Genomic DNA, 13,447 nt, shown 5'->3' with positions numbered 1-13,447 from the left:
TGGTATAGGGAGGGTAACTTTCATATGGGAAATTTATTTCCTGCTTTCAAGGGGAGTAAAGGAAGGTCAGAATGTTCTAACACCAGCTGTTTTTAAAGTAACTTTAACTCAAAATAATCAATATGTATTCTACATATGTTGACTATTCAATATTTAGTGGCATATTTTGGGGAAGCCTGTCCTGAATCCCATAATTAATCTTGCAAAATAAGCTAAATTAAGTTTCAGTTGTATGACTACACTGGTTTTGTCTGCTCAGGGAATTTTCAAGACTGGTTTTCACTTTAACGGGTGAAACCTCTTTCTATGAGCCCTCATCTTTGGCAAAGTGCCCCTCCTTTGCTGAGTAGCTGTAAAATTTAGTATAGTCTTTATTCTATTGTATTGAAATGATCTATGTCTCTCTCCTACATAGACTTCAGTCTTTGTGAGAGCAATAACTATTACCCTCTGGTCTTGCACCCTCCCTCAGTTTCTAGCAGGATGCTTGGCACATAATAACTAGATAATAGCTACTTAACTCATTCCAGAATGGCTCTCTCAATTTAAGAGAAGTAGAAAAGAAACTAAGGAAATGTATGAGAAGTATAAGTGTAATTAAGGATAAGACACAACAAATTAACTTCAATGTAGAGGTTCAGTCCTTGTGGATAATGACATGCATGGGTTTATATCCCTGTTCGCTTTGGGTCCACTGTCCATTTTCCTTTATGCCCAAGCATCCCTTTATTTGGTCCTCCTCGCTGCCCTGTCCCCTAGCTCAGCTAACCTGGTATTGTCACATTATCTGGGTCTTGGGATTTATCTTTCTCATTTTCAGCAATGTATGTTTCTGATATTTGTTGCTCTTTTTGGTGATTTTCAGGATCTAAACAAAGTTCATTATAGCTAGAGTGTAAATTCTAGGGCAGGAATAGCAAAAAGTAGCAAAAGACTGAAGGAATGAGTTAGTGCAAGAATACGAAGAAGCTTTGAAACCAGGTCCATCCGCACACTGACCAAAGACTTACTGAATAATCAAAACATACAAAACCCTTCTTTGCAAGCTGGAAGCGGTTGTTGCTACTTTCGGAGAGTTTCCATTTTAGGGGGAGTTAAAGTGTTTCAGGAAGCTACGCCCAACAGAGGAATTCGGATGCTCAGACAACTTTGTTTAGAGAAAGGAGAATTTATTAGGCTGGAGGAGCGTGTGGGGTTAACAGCTCCATGCACATGCTCGCTCTAGCTGGATTTATTATAGCTTATATATTTTTGCAGTGTCTATGCAAGGGGCACGTGATTCCTTTGTCTGAGGTTTCACGTGTGCTTCATGACTCAGGATGGGTAGGGGGAGCTTCAGGAGGGGAGAGGAATTTCCAGACCACTGGTCTTACCTATTTCCAGGTCATTTTGCCTTGTAGAACCTGCGACCTTGGCGTCATCAACACTGTTACAGGATTCTCGGAGAGACGGGACACTGAGGCTATAAGCAGAAAGTAGCCCTTATTGATGCCGGCACCTGCTCAGCGGATTCCTATCTAAAGGCTGAGTTTTAATTGTAACATAACAAGCCGTTTTACACAGTCTTGTTACTCCTATATAGCTACAGAGATAAGAACATTAATTGGATAGCAAGCTATGAATCAACAGATGTGAGCTGGAGAGTCCTTGAGGTGGGGGAGGTAGCTATGGGAACATGTTAGCTGGAGAGCACTGGGCAGCAGGTGGGAAGAGAGCAGTTTTAACCGGCTGAGTCGGTCATTTCTGCAGGCCCTTTCCTTTGCATTTGTTCAGATGCCTCCTCTCCTCTCTCAAAAGAGTTGGAGCTTCTTCCTCAGAGCAACGTGGAATTACGGAAGTATTATAAGAACAGACTAGGGTTTAGACTACAGCTTTTCTACAGTGTAGAGAATGAACTGGAGGGTACAAGAATAAAGACTGGATGATCCTTTGGGAGACTAAACCAGTATGAAGCATGACAAGAGCAGCCTGAACCAGGGTATAAGGGCAAGGATGGTGGGGAATGAAAGGCTTTGTAAGTTACTTACAAGTGAAAATAGATACAATTTGGTGATGGTTTATGTGTGGATGTGTACACTAACAACAGATAATGTACCTGCTGAATGCACTTACAAAGATAAGCATTAAAAAATTATACTAACATTTCTACTGTGTTTTAGGGGTGGGGGCAATACAGCATAATAGCTATCTGGACTCTGGACACAGACACATGCAGGTTCAAATCCCTTAAATCCTTCTGCCACCAAGGTATTACCTTGACCAAGTTATTTAACCATTCCAAGTTTTAGCCTTCTCATTTGTAACAGTGGGTTAATAAAAGCTCATACCATACAAGCTTTTGTGTGAATTAAGTGTAATATTGAATGAAAATATTCAAATATATTAGTAGAAATAGGATGCATATTATATAGTGTTATACAAGAATTATTAGATGTGTTCTTGCCTCAAAATACTTATCAAAAATGAAAGGAAGGACATAATTACTTGAAAGTGAAACAGATAATTAAATTAATTTGCATCTATTTAAAAATTATACCTAGGTACATATAGATAGTATTAGATAGTATATGATTGTAGACACTAAAAAAAATACAGTTTTTTTTGGGGGGGGGGAAGTTTACAATTAAAAGCAGAAAAACAGCTACGTTTAAATTTTACTTTTACTAAACATTATACTATTTTCTATTTATTATTTAATTAATTAAAAATCCTGTGATATAGCTATCACTTAGTCACCGTTACAGATACTAGAATTGATGTTCAGGGGGCCAGGAATGAGTGGAATTTGGAATCAGGCCTGCCTGTGCCAAAGCCCCTGCTCATCCTGATGTTCCCACTGTGGAGAGAAGAATTTCCTGTGTTCTTAGCATATCTTGGGTTTTCTCTTGTTAAGAAAAAATTATCTATCTATTGACTTTTCCTTACTTTCCCTATTTGGTCTTCCTCTTTTTCTGCTACCTTCTATTTTTCCCAGCATTATTGTCTTTTCCAAAGAACCCTTCTTTCTCATAATGTACCTGAAGTAGGACAGCTTCACTTTTGTCATTTTTGCTTCCAGCAACGTTTCAGTCTTAATTTGCTCTAGGACTTATTTGTTCATCTTTCTGCTGGTTCAAGATATCCATAGAGCTCTCCTCCAAAACCTTATTTCAAAATTAAATACTACATCGGCCTTATAATGAAAAGCAAGAATTCTTGCCCATAAATTTCCACTCTCAGTCAAACTTCTGAGAGACAGTCTACATCATTTTTAAGCCCTTTCTTCTTGAAGATTTCTCCATATCTCTAACCAACATTTATAGAGCTCTACTTCAGGATTAATCACTATAGAGCAAAGCCTTTTTTTTATTACTTCCTTAATGTTCCTACAAAATTAAGTCATTAGTTTTATAAAAATAACTTTAATTATAGTGATCACTTTAAAATGTAATAAATATGCACTATTAAAAATGTTAGAATGCATATAATCAATGACAATAAAAATAGCTACCATTTATATTTATTATAATACAATTTTAGTACCAAATAGATTTACTCTAATTTATTTAATCATCCCCTTATTGGTACATGCTTGGATTACCTCCAAATTTCTGCCTTTATAAAGGATGCTGAATAAACAAAAATTGTTGCTAAAGTTGACTACACAAAATTTAAGTACACTTTCCTTAGCATCCTAGGAAAAATTCCTAGTAATATAATTTCTAGCACAATTTTTTGTTTGCTTATTTTGTTTGTTTTATTTCTGAACCATATTGTTAAATTTCTATTCAGAAAGTCTGCACCAATTAATTTTCCCCCTAGAACAGGGTTTGCAAACTTTTTCATGGACCAGATAGTAAATAATTCAGTCTTATGGGCCAAAAGGCAAAATTGAGGATACTAGATAAGTATTTACATAACAAGAAAGAAATGTAACTTTCCATACATTTTAATTAACCAAATTCAAAATTAATAATAATAGTAATAGAGTACAATTTTATAATACAGATCTGCTAATAAAAAAAATGGAGTTCTTTTGGGGTAATACCAATTTACTTAATTGAATTGGTGTCAGGATAATGACTCCACAAATATGTCCACATCCTGATCCTTGGATATTTTAAATATCTATATAGTAAAAGAGAAGATGCAGTGATAATTGAGTTTGTGGATGTTAAAATAGGGAGACTAGCCTGGATTATCTGGGTGGGACTAATCTAATCAAATGAACTCTTAAAAGCAGAGAGGATGCCCGCAGGCTTAAGTCAGAGAAAGCAGCAGAGAGATAATTTGTAGAGATAATTTGTAGAGAAGCATGAGAGGAACTTGACCTACAGATGGTGGAGGGGCTACAAGGAAAGTATGAGAGAAAATCTGGGGAGTATCTAGGAGCAAAGATTGGGCCTTGGATGATAGAAAGGAAATGAGAGCCTCGGTTCTACAACCATAAGGAACTAAATTTGTGCAACAACCTGAATGAGCTTAAAAGTGGAATAATTTCCAAACCCTTCAGAAAGGAACACAGCTTTCTTGACACCTGGATTTTGGTGTTGTGAGACTTTAAGCAAAGCATCCAGTTGAGCTATGCTGTAACTTGGACTTCTACTTTATAGTTTATGAGATAATGAATGGGTATTGTTTTAAGCCACTGAGTTGTGGTAATTTGTTATAACAGTGATAGAAAACTCACGAATTGGGCTTTTAAATTTAGTGCTCTCTGTCATAAAAATTGGTGCGGATGTCCATCTGTTAAAGAACTTAAATGGTATTTTGTACATTTCATCTATGAAAAGTCTTTTTACATAGACAGATTCTGTCAAATACTGATAGCAAACCCACAGACATTCAATTTTCTTGAATATTCATCTCTCGAAAGGAACTTATAGATTCTTTTAGATTCTTTTCTTGATATTTGCCTTTTAACATGTCATTATGATGCAGATTAATTACTTCCAGTTGAAGGTTAAATGAAAGCTTTTCAGTTGCACAGTTAAATGTACTTCAAACTACAGAAATTTCCCTTGCATTTTCATCAAAATGAGAAAAATGCTGCTGTATTTGTAGTTTTAGCTCAGAACTTTTAGATTAGCCCACTATCAATCTGTGTAAAAATGGAGATCTAGGTTATGTTTTAACTTTTGACAGCATAGGACTTATGAAAAAGTGTGATATTACCTGTGTTTCAAACAACATCAGTCGTGAAAATGACTATATTTAAGTATACGTTTTACATAAGCACTCTTTTGTCTTTCTTACTGTTTATTAAGAAACATCAAGTTGACAGTAGAAACCAGTTTCAAAGCTGCTCCATATTTGATAATAGTGATAGAGAAGATCTTACTTAGAAAAATTTTATTCTTGGTCCTGAGTTCGAAATCTTCCAAATGACAATGGTTAAGTTCACAAGAGTGATTGAAGTACACTACTGATACTACTCTATCAGTAACACCAGGTTCAGTCAAATACTTTCTGCAAAGTATCTTCTCATGACTAATACAATAAATAACCTTAAGCTTTAAACACTTTACATCTTCACAAGGTTTGTGAAATTTTGAAAAACAACCCTTTTCTGCTCTACACATATTTTTACAACCATCAGTCATAACACATCTCAGTAGATTCCACTTCAGGTTGTACTGAATTGTTTTCTCAACTTCTTTGAAAATATTCTTACCTGTATTTATTCCACACAGGTAATTCTTCAGTTACTTCGAACTCATCATTGACTTCTCTAATAAGCAACAACTGACCAGTATTGTTAACATGTTTTGACTCATCAAGAGCCAAGGAAAGCCAAAAGATCGTTCACATTGTTCTTTAATTGACTATTGATGTTGCTTCCAATGTTTTCAACTTTTTGAGAAAACTGTTCTTCTTAAGAAGTTGATAGTTTTATTTACTTTCTCTGGCCACATTTTTTCAATTGGTAAGTCAACCTTTTTAAATATATTTCCTTGCTTGGCTGATAAATGAGCTGTTGATAAATTTAGTTGCAGCCTCATTTTGTGTGTGTGTATGTGTGTGTGTGTGTGTGTGTGTGTGTGTGTGTGTGTGTGAAGAAATTCTGTTGTGAGGAGACATTTCATTTACAATTTTCTACCTTTTCTGATTGTTATTTTCCTATGAGTTGGAGATGTGACAAGAGAATAGTCTGAAAATATCAACATTTATTTAGCACTGCTACAGAGTCATTACTTAATAAAAAGATGTCTTGCCACCTATTTTGATAATGAAATAATCTACACCACTGTACTACAAGACTGAAATATTCAAACTCCACTTTTTTCTTCTTTTCTTATTTTGACATGACATGCAACAGTAATGAAACAAATGTTATGGTACAGTAATATGCATAGCACCAGAAATGTTGTAGAATTATAACTGTCACTGTGATTTGTAGTGAACCAAGCAGCAGTGCAAAGCAATGAAACTAACATATGGTCTCTGTCACAACTACTCAACTCTGCAATAGGAGCATAGAAGCAACCATAGACAATGTGTAAACAAATGAGCATGGCTATATTCTAATAAAACTTTAAGTATGGACACTAATATTTGAATTTCATATAATATTAACATACCACAAATTATTATTTTCTTCTGATTTTACTTCAACAACTTAAAAAAGGAAAAATGCATTTTTAGCTCATAATCTATACAAAAACAGATAGAAGTTTTGATTTAGTCTTTGGGCTATAGTTCAGACTCTTGCACTAGAATATCCTTTAATTAAACAAATCACAATTTTCGAATAAACTTAAACCACTAAATATTCATGATTTTCTTTTTCTGATATACTTCAATGGGAAATAGGGACGAGTGCGAAGTATGGTGGTGAAAGGGGAAAGACATTTTTAATTCTCTTTCAGAGCAAATCTGCTTACAAACGAACTAGGAATTCTGTGTCTACTATGAGTAGAGAGCAGTAAATTAATGTAAATAAAAAGGAACATGGAGATATTTTTCCTCAGCTTTTATTACTTTAATGAAAGCGAAAAAGCTTTAGTCAAGAAAGTGAGACTATCTATGGAGAAAAACATATGTATAGAAAGAAATAAAACATTCTCGCTATGACTCTACTGCTTCTACTTTTTTTTTTTTTTTGGTCATTTGCACAAATGATAAAATTTGTCTTATAATTTTTGTTATTCCTGTTCTTTTCCAAAAGTGCACGTAAATATTTCTTTACATCCTTATTCTAATTACCTAAAAGAGGTAATAAGGAGGATCACTTTACCTTAGTATTCTAAGTCGTTAGTTTCCCTTTATTTTCAAAATTATATTGTAAATACAAAAGAGCTGTTTGTTCCAAAGTAGGCTGTAAGTAGAGAAAGAGCAGCGGCCTAGTACTGAAATGGGAGATATGGAGTCTGCTGCCAGCTCCACTCCCAGCCTTTCCCACCTACCCAGCTACCTCTCTTCTCCTTCCCCCATGCCCCAGGCCTGTCTTTGTCTGTTAGTGATGTGACAAGAGCATTTTTTTTCAGGACAGAACTAGCCCCCGTCCAGAAAAATTGTGAAATGGGATTTGGTGTTGGTTCCTGTGATCTTCCCTTGGTGCTTCTCTTCTCTAGCCTATTTGATATCTTCAGAAACCCCAACACCCAGTTTTATATTTAGTTCTTGTTTTTGTCTCCTAGGAAATGTACTCAAACAAATATCTTTATGCTTTTAAATGATAAAATAACCAATCCAACAAACAAAGTTGTGCTATCATAATACCACTTATTAATAAAGCAATTACAATGCCAAGGACATTAATGATAATAATTAACATTTATGACATCCTTACTAAAAGCCAAGACCTTTGCATACAGTTTTATTTAATTCTCATAAAAGGCCTGGGTGGCAGTATGAATTGTTAGGGTTCTAGATGAATTATTTGAGGCTCCAAGAGGATAAATAACTTTCTTAAGATCTCATAACCACTAGATGGCAGAGCCTGGATTCAAATCCAGATCTATCTTGCTCTGAAGTCTATATATTGATTCTAAAGAGAAGGCTGATAAGGCAAATGAAAAAGCCATAACTATGTAAAAAGAAGTAGCTTGCTATTGTAATCTATATTTCATTCAACTCTCAATTATTAATGATTAGGCAGCCAAGACAAAGGTCAATTATAATGTTTATGTATCTCTATTCTCGTTGGAACTATCATGTGATAGCCCCTTCAGAAGTTAAATCTCAAAGTATATAATATACAGAACATGTTGGTGTAAGAATAACTTCTTGGTGAAAATATTAATATTATTTTATGATATATACCCCAGTTGGCTCCAATAAGTTAAGAGTATAACTAATAATTATAATTATTTCAAAATTAAAATAACTTTTTGAGTTGACATATGAGGTTACCAGACTATGAAACGGATAGTCAGGACCATAGATTTCTTGTCATTTCTTATAAGGGATTTTAAAAGGAAGCATCCAGTGGTTGGCTCATCTGATAAAACACAAAACAATACTCTGTTTTTTTTAGACGCCTCCATTGATGACATTTTGGTGTGCCCCATTCAAAAGGTGGGTCCTCCCGGCAGTACAGATATATTTGCCTCACTTAGCATGGTTTAGCTGCTGAACAAATATGACATTTTGACTTAAGAAAATCCATTTTATGAAAACTCCAAGTTCAAAAATGGGTAATTTATAATTTACAATGCTTCCTTACTTCATAAAAAGCAATTGACATTTTGTTTTTTGTTTATGTTAAAGATGACTATGGAATAGTTTAAACAAAAGCAATGCATGAAATGAACACTCGTAAGTCTGGGTAATTGTGTAAACATGAATGTGAATTGTTGAAGATGACTTAGGGTTTCAAAGCAATGATCAAAAATCCAGGGAAGTCCTGTAAGAATATCATTAAGTGTTTAGTATCTTCATTAAGGTACCAGATGTGATTTAGTGGAAATTAACACATTTCACATAATCCAAGTTACCTGTTTTTTATTTCAATACAGACTTTGCCCAAATCTTTGGTTTGAAGTAACATGGGTAACGATCACACTGATGCAAACTTGCCCATGTTGAAGACAGAGTTATACTTATGTGAGATCTATAGTAACAAGGCCAGATGAGGTAGAGATTCCTAAAAGACTAATAATAATTAAATAATAATGATAGAAGAACAAATTTACAGTGTGCTTAATCTAGGACATGCATGGTTTTAGGATGCTCTAAATATTGCTTATTTAGTACTTTCCATAACATTGGTCTCTGAGACTCTGGGAAGTTATGGTCACAAATTAAATGGTATATAAAGCATATCAGTTTGTCTCCATAGGACAAAGAAGAATCACAGCCAGTTGTACCCAGGTAGAACTTATTGTTTTAACAGATTCTAATGATTAGTAATAAAATATTAACACATTTTAATGTATTTAATCATCCAGTTATTATAAAGACAACTAACAAACATATTCACACAAGATATAATTGGAGTTCAATGCTGAAACTTTTGAGAATGAATATAGAGACTATTGGTTTAATTTTAGCACTCTGCCATAACTTCCATTGTTGAAGTATACTCTTATGTATGAGTTTATAATATTTCGTTCTTAAATTGGAATTCCCTTTATCAGCTCTTTAGAATAGATATCTTATTTAGCAGATTGAGAAAAATCTTTTTCATCATGAGAGCATTCAATGCATTTATCAGTAGCATTAGAAATTCTTATTCCCAATGTCATAAATTGAAATTTTGTTTCACATCCATTCTATTTTATGCCTCCCACGTTGATTAATCCTTGTTAATTGTGCACATCCTGCACTACCACGTGATTACCTTGCCTCTCTTTTCTATTCGTTGTCTTTCTTTAGTATTATCCATGTGCCTTTTTTGATGCAGAAATTTATTTTGGTTGGAGTCAGTTTGATATATCTTTGAATCTTTAATGTTTCATCACTATTTTTTTATAGTATCTTAGAGCTTTTTTACAAATTTTAGCCCATTTTAATACTTCTTAATACATTACTCTTTGACTTAGTTAATAAATACTCAGAATCTATACTGTTATAAAAATAATTGTTGTCTGTTTAAAATTAAAATAGGTAGTTTAATGTAAATTAGAAACTTCAAACTTAATTATGAACAATATTAAGTAAATATATATTCAGAAATATACACATTTCTTATGCATAGTCTCACTACTATCTTTTGCGTCAATATTATAATTAACAAGAGCTATTTTTACATGATGACTGTATATTTGACTGGAGGGAAAGTCATTCCCAGGGAAGCTAATAAAAATGTGGCTCCTCCATAGAACATAGCTTTGTGAGCTACTTAATTGATATTGTCCCTAATCCTCACAGCAACACTGCCAAGCAGGTATTTTCAGTGCCATTTTGCAGCAGACTTAAAAGGTCATTCTGCTCATAATTATCTGTGCTAGGATTTGAACTGAGAGCTGCCTGATTTGGAAGCCAATAATTTTTCTACACTAGGCTGCAAAAAAATTTTAGAAGGGGAAAATGTGACTATTCTATGAGAAAATCAGGCTGCCTAGGGCTGCAGAATCCCTACTCCTTGTCATCTCTCCATGCATGGGCCACTCAGTAATGCAGACAATAAATCAAAATATAGAATGAGCATTGGTAGCTAGATAGAATCCATAATTGTTCAAATCACTAAAAGAAGACACGTAATATTTACCAACTATCCCACTTCAGTCTTAGCTTTGATTGCTTCATTCTTGACAGAAGTAAAATTACAATAATGTTAAGTCATCCTTTAAAAGAGTATGCTCCCATAGTATGTACATATAATTTTTCACAATTTTAATTCACACCAAAGTTTTCAGTTGTATACTTATTATATACAAGTGTCTAGCATAATCACTTTTTCTATTAAAATGTCCCTGAAAATTCTGCAATAAGAAATTTCTGACAGAGGCTGTATTAGAAAAGCTTACCATTTCCTCTGGATTGATCGCATCCATCAGCAATGCAAATCTGGTCAAAATTAACATAATTTGGAATAACTGAGGTAAAATATGCATAAACGGAATTTTTAAATTTGAGTTACCTTGATCTTATAAAATTTTTGCAGCTTTTACTGTCCTTCACTTAAAACAAAAGCATATTTTTTTGCTATTCAACAACTGGTGTTGGCAATAATAAAAATTAAACTATACAAGACATGTTATAGAGTATAAAGCAGCAGCACCCAAAATAAAGACCTCAGACAGTCAGCCACGTATTACCTGGGAGCTTGTTAGACGTGCAAATTCTCAGACCCCACCTCAGACCTATTGAACCAGTATCTCTGCAGACATTCTGGGGTAGGGTCCTGAAATCTGAATTTAATCAAGCCTCCCAGGTCCCCTGAAGTATGCTAACGCCTGAGGAGGATGATAGTAGAGCACTGCTACTCAACATGGGGTGCTCCATCTGGCAGTGTCAGCATCACCTGAATGCAGCATCTTGGACCATAACCATACTCCAGCCTATTGAAGCAGCTGTTATATATTATAAGAACGCTTGTTATCAGTATACACGTTAAATAAAGACCTAAATAAGATCTCACTGGACAAATAGTTCAGTATATTCCCTACATCTGTCTCCTTTCCTAACGTTGCTGATGTTTGTCTACCATGAACAAAAATGACCCTGAGTTTGGTGGTTTTAATTTTAACCTTGCCAGTACTTATATACAGAAAATGAAACCTAGAGAGGAATTAAAATAGTAATCCATTGGTGGGCTAAGTTTATGGACCATACTTCTTTTGTTATCCCTAGGTGGTATGGCGCAGTTTGTACCAGCTCTTCCAGTGTTGGTGTATCATATCTCCTAGAATGCCCTTACCAAGTGCTAGATTATTCACTTTATTCGATTTTTTGTGTCAAAGCGCTAACATTTTTGTCGACATGCCAGCTAGGGGATCTGTTACACTTCCCTCAGTCAGTATGGAGACTAGAATTCATTTACAAGTTAATAAGCTGTGGTGAAAGAACCATTGGTTTACGAGTTACAAGACTGCTATTCAGCCCTGGTATAAATACACATTAATTGTGACTTTTGGTAGTTCCTTAACTGTTTTGAAGCTCTGTTTATTGACATAAGAAATGTGAGAAAAATCGAATTAATAATTTTAAGTTGTCTTGAATTTCAGCTGGGAACATCAAATATGTTTGCTTTGGTGGGGCAGGAGTCAGACAAAAAATGATTCAGCATCAAAGGAAAGTCATTGGGAGTATACTGTATAAGCAAGTGCACAGAGATATCACCAATCCTTTTCCCTGGCATGTAAATGGGCCTTAATAGGGCCACCAAGACAAAATCCTTTTATGAACCTCTTTTCTGTAAGCATTGGTGCTTGTGTGTACATGTTATCACTTTCTGGTTGGGATTTCAAGAATATTTGTGCTCTTCACTCACCATGATTTCTGGCTCCATTAGCGTAATTCTTGTTTCCTTTTCCCATTTCTGAGGCTGTGTTGGGCACAGGCAGTGCTGGGGACACTAACGGCAGCTATTCCCTAGCACAACAGATTTCTCCGGCATGCTTCATTTAGTAAAAATAGTTTGGGGCCCTCGCATAAAACCTTTCATCCCTGAGTCTTATATTATTTTATAAACATTAATTCTTGCAGATTTCCTGCCAGGCACATATTATAGAGTTAAAGTTTCACAGAGACTTAAAGATAACAGGGACTTCAGAGATCATCCACTATGAATCACTTCATTTTTTTCAGGTGAAGAAATTGAAATCCCTAAAGATAAAGTGACTTCCCCAAGCAGTTCTCTTTTTAAAAATGTGAATTCAAGACAGATAGGTGAATAACTCTAGGCCACAGAATACATTTCTAATTATTGTAGAAATTAAACTTTAAATTTCATTTACTGGCCTTGGGAAGAAATTAATTCTATCTTTCTGCAGGCATACCTAAAAGGTGGGAGAATGGGCAGAGATTGCTTAATAAAATTATGTGTCAATAATGAGCGATAATTTAAAGTAGTATACTAGTGAGCAGAAGATGCAACATTATTATTATTTTATTTTATTTTTCTAGGCGAGGCAACCCTTGGTTGACCTCGCAGATTGCAAGGATCTTGTCAGCTTACAATCCCTTATTTTATTTTATTTTATTTTATTTTATTTTACACCTACAGCACCTGGTCTTTCTAGGTGGTCTCCCATCCAAGTACTAACCAGGCCCGACCCTGTTTAGCTTCTGAGATCAGATGGGATCGGGCCTGTTCAGAGTAGCATGGCCATAGACTGATGCAACATTATTTTTACTCACTTAATTCGAAGATATGGAATGGGAGAAATTGCTAGAAATGAACCTCTCTTTCCATCTTTAATCCTAGGTAGATCCAGTCACCTGTTACTACTCTGTCACCCACTTTTCCCACTTCCATATATGAATCTTTTGTCCCTTTAAAGAAAGAATGAGTTTGGAAAGAGACAAAAAAATTGACCTTGAAGGGACCTACTGGTCTATAAGGAGGGGTTGTGGGAAG

The 13,447-nt window shown here is 34.8% G+C and overlaps 1 pseudogene; it reads right to left on the bottom strand.

Annotated features, from left to right (window-relative positions):
• Positions 1-13,084: 13,084 nt before the first annotated feature.
• LOC112474757 lies at positions 13,085-13,203 on the bottom strand (annotated as a pseudogene).
• Positions 13,204-13,447: the final 244 nt, after the last annotated feature.

The sequence above is a fragment of the Pteropus alecto genome, unplaced genomic scaffold, assembly GCF_000325575.1.
Source record: "Pteropus alecto unplaced genomic scaffold, ASM32557v1 scaffold7, whole genome shotgun sequence".
Classification (NCBI taxonomy): Eukaryota; Metazoa; Chordata; class Mammalia; order Chiroptera; family Pteropodidae; genus Pteropus; species Pteropus alecto.
This window is presented reverse-complemented; position numbering and strand designations above follow the sequence as displayed.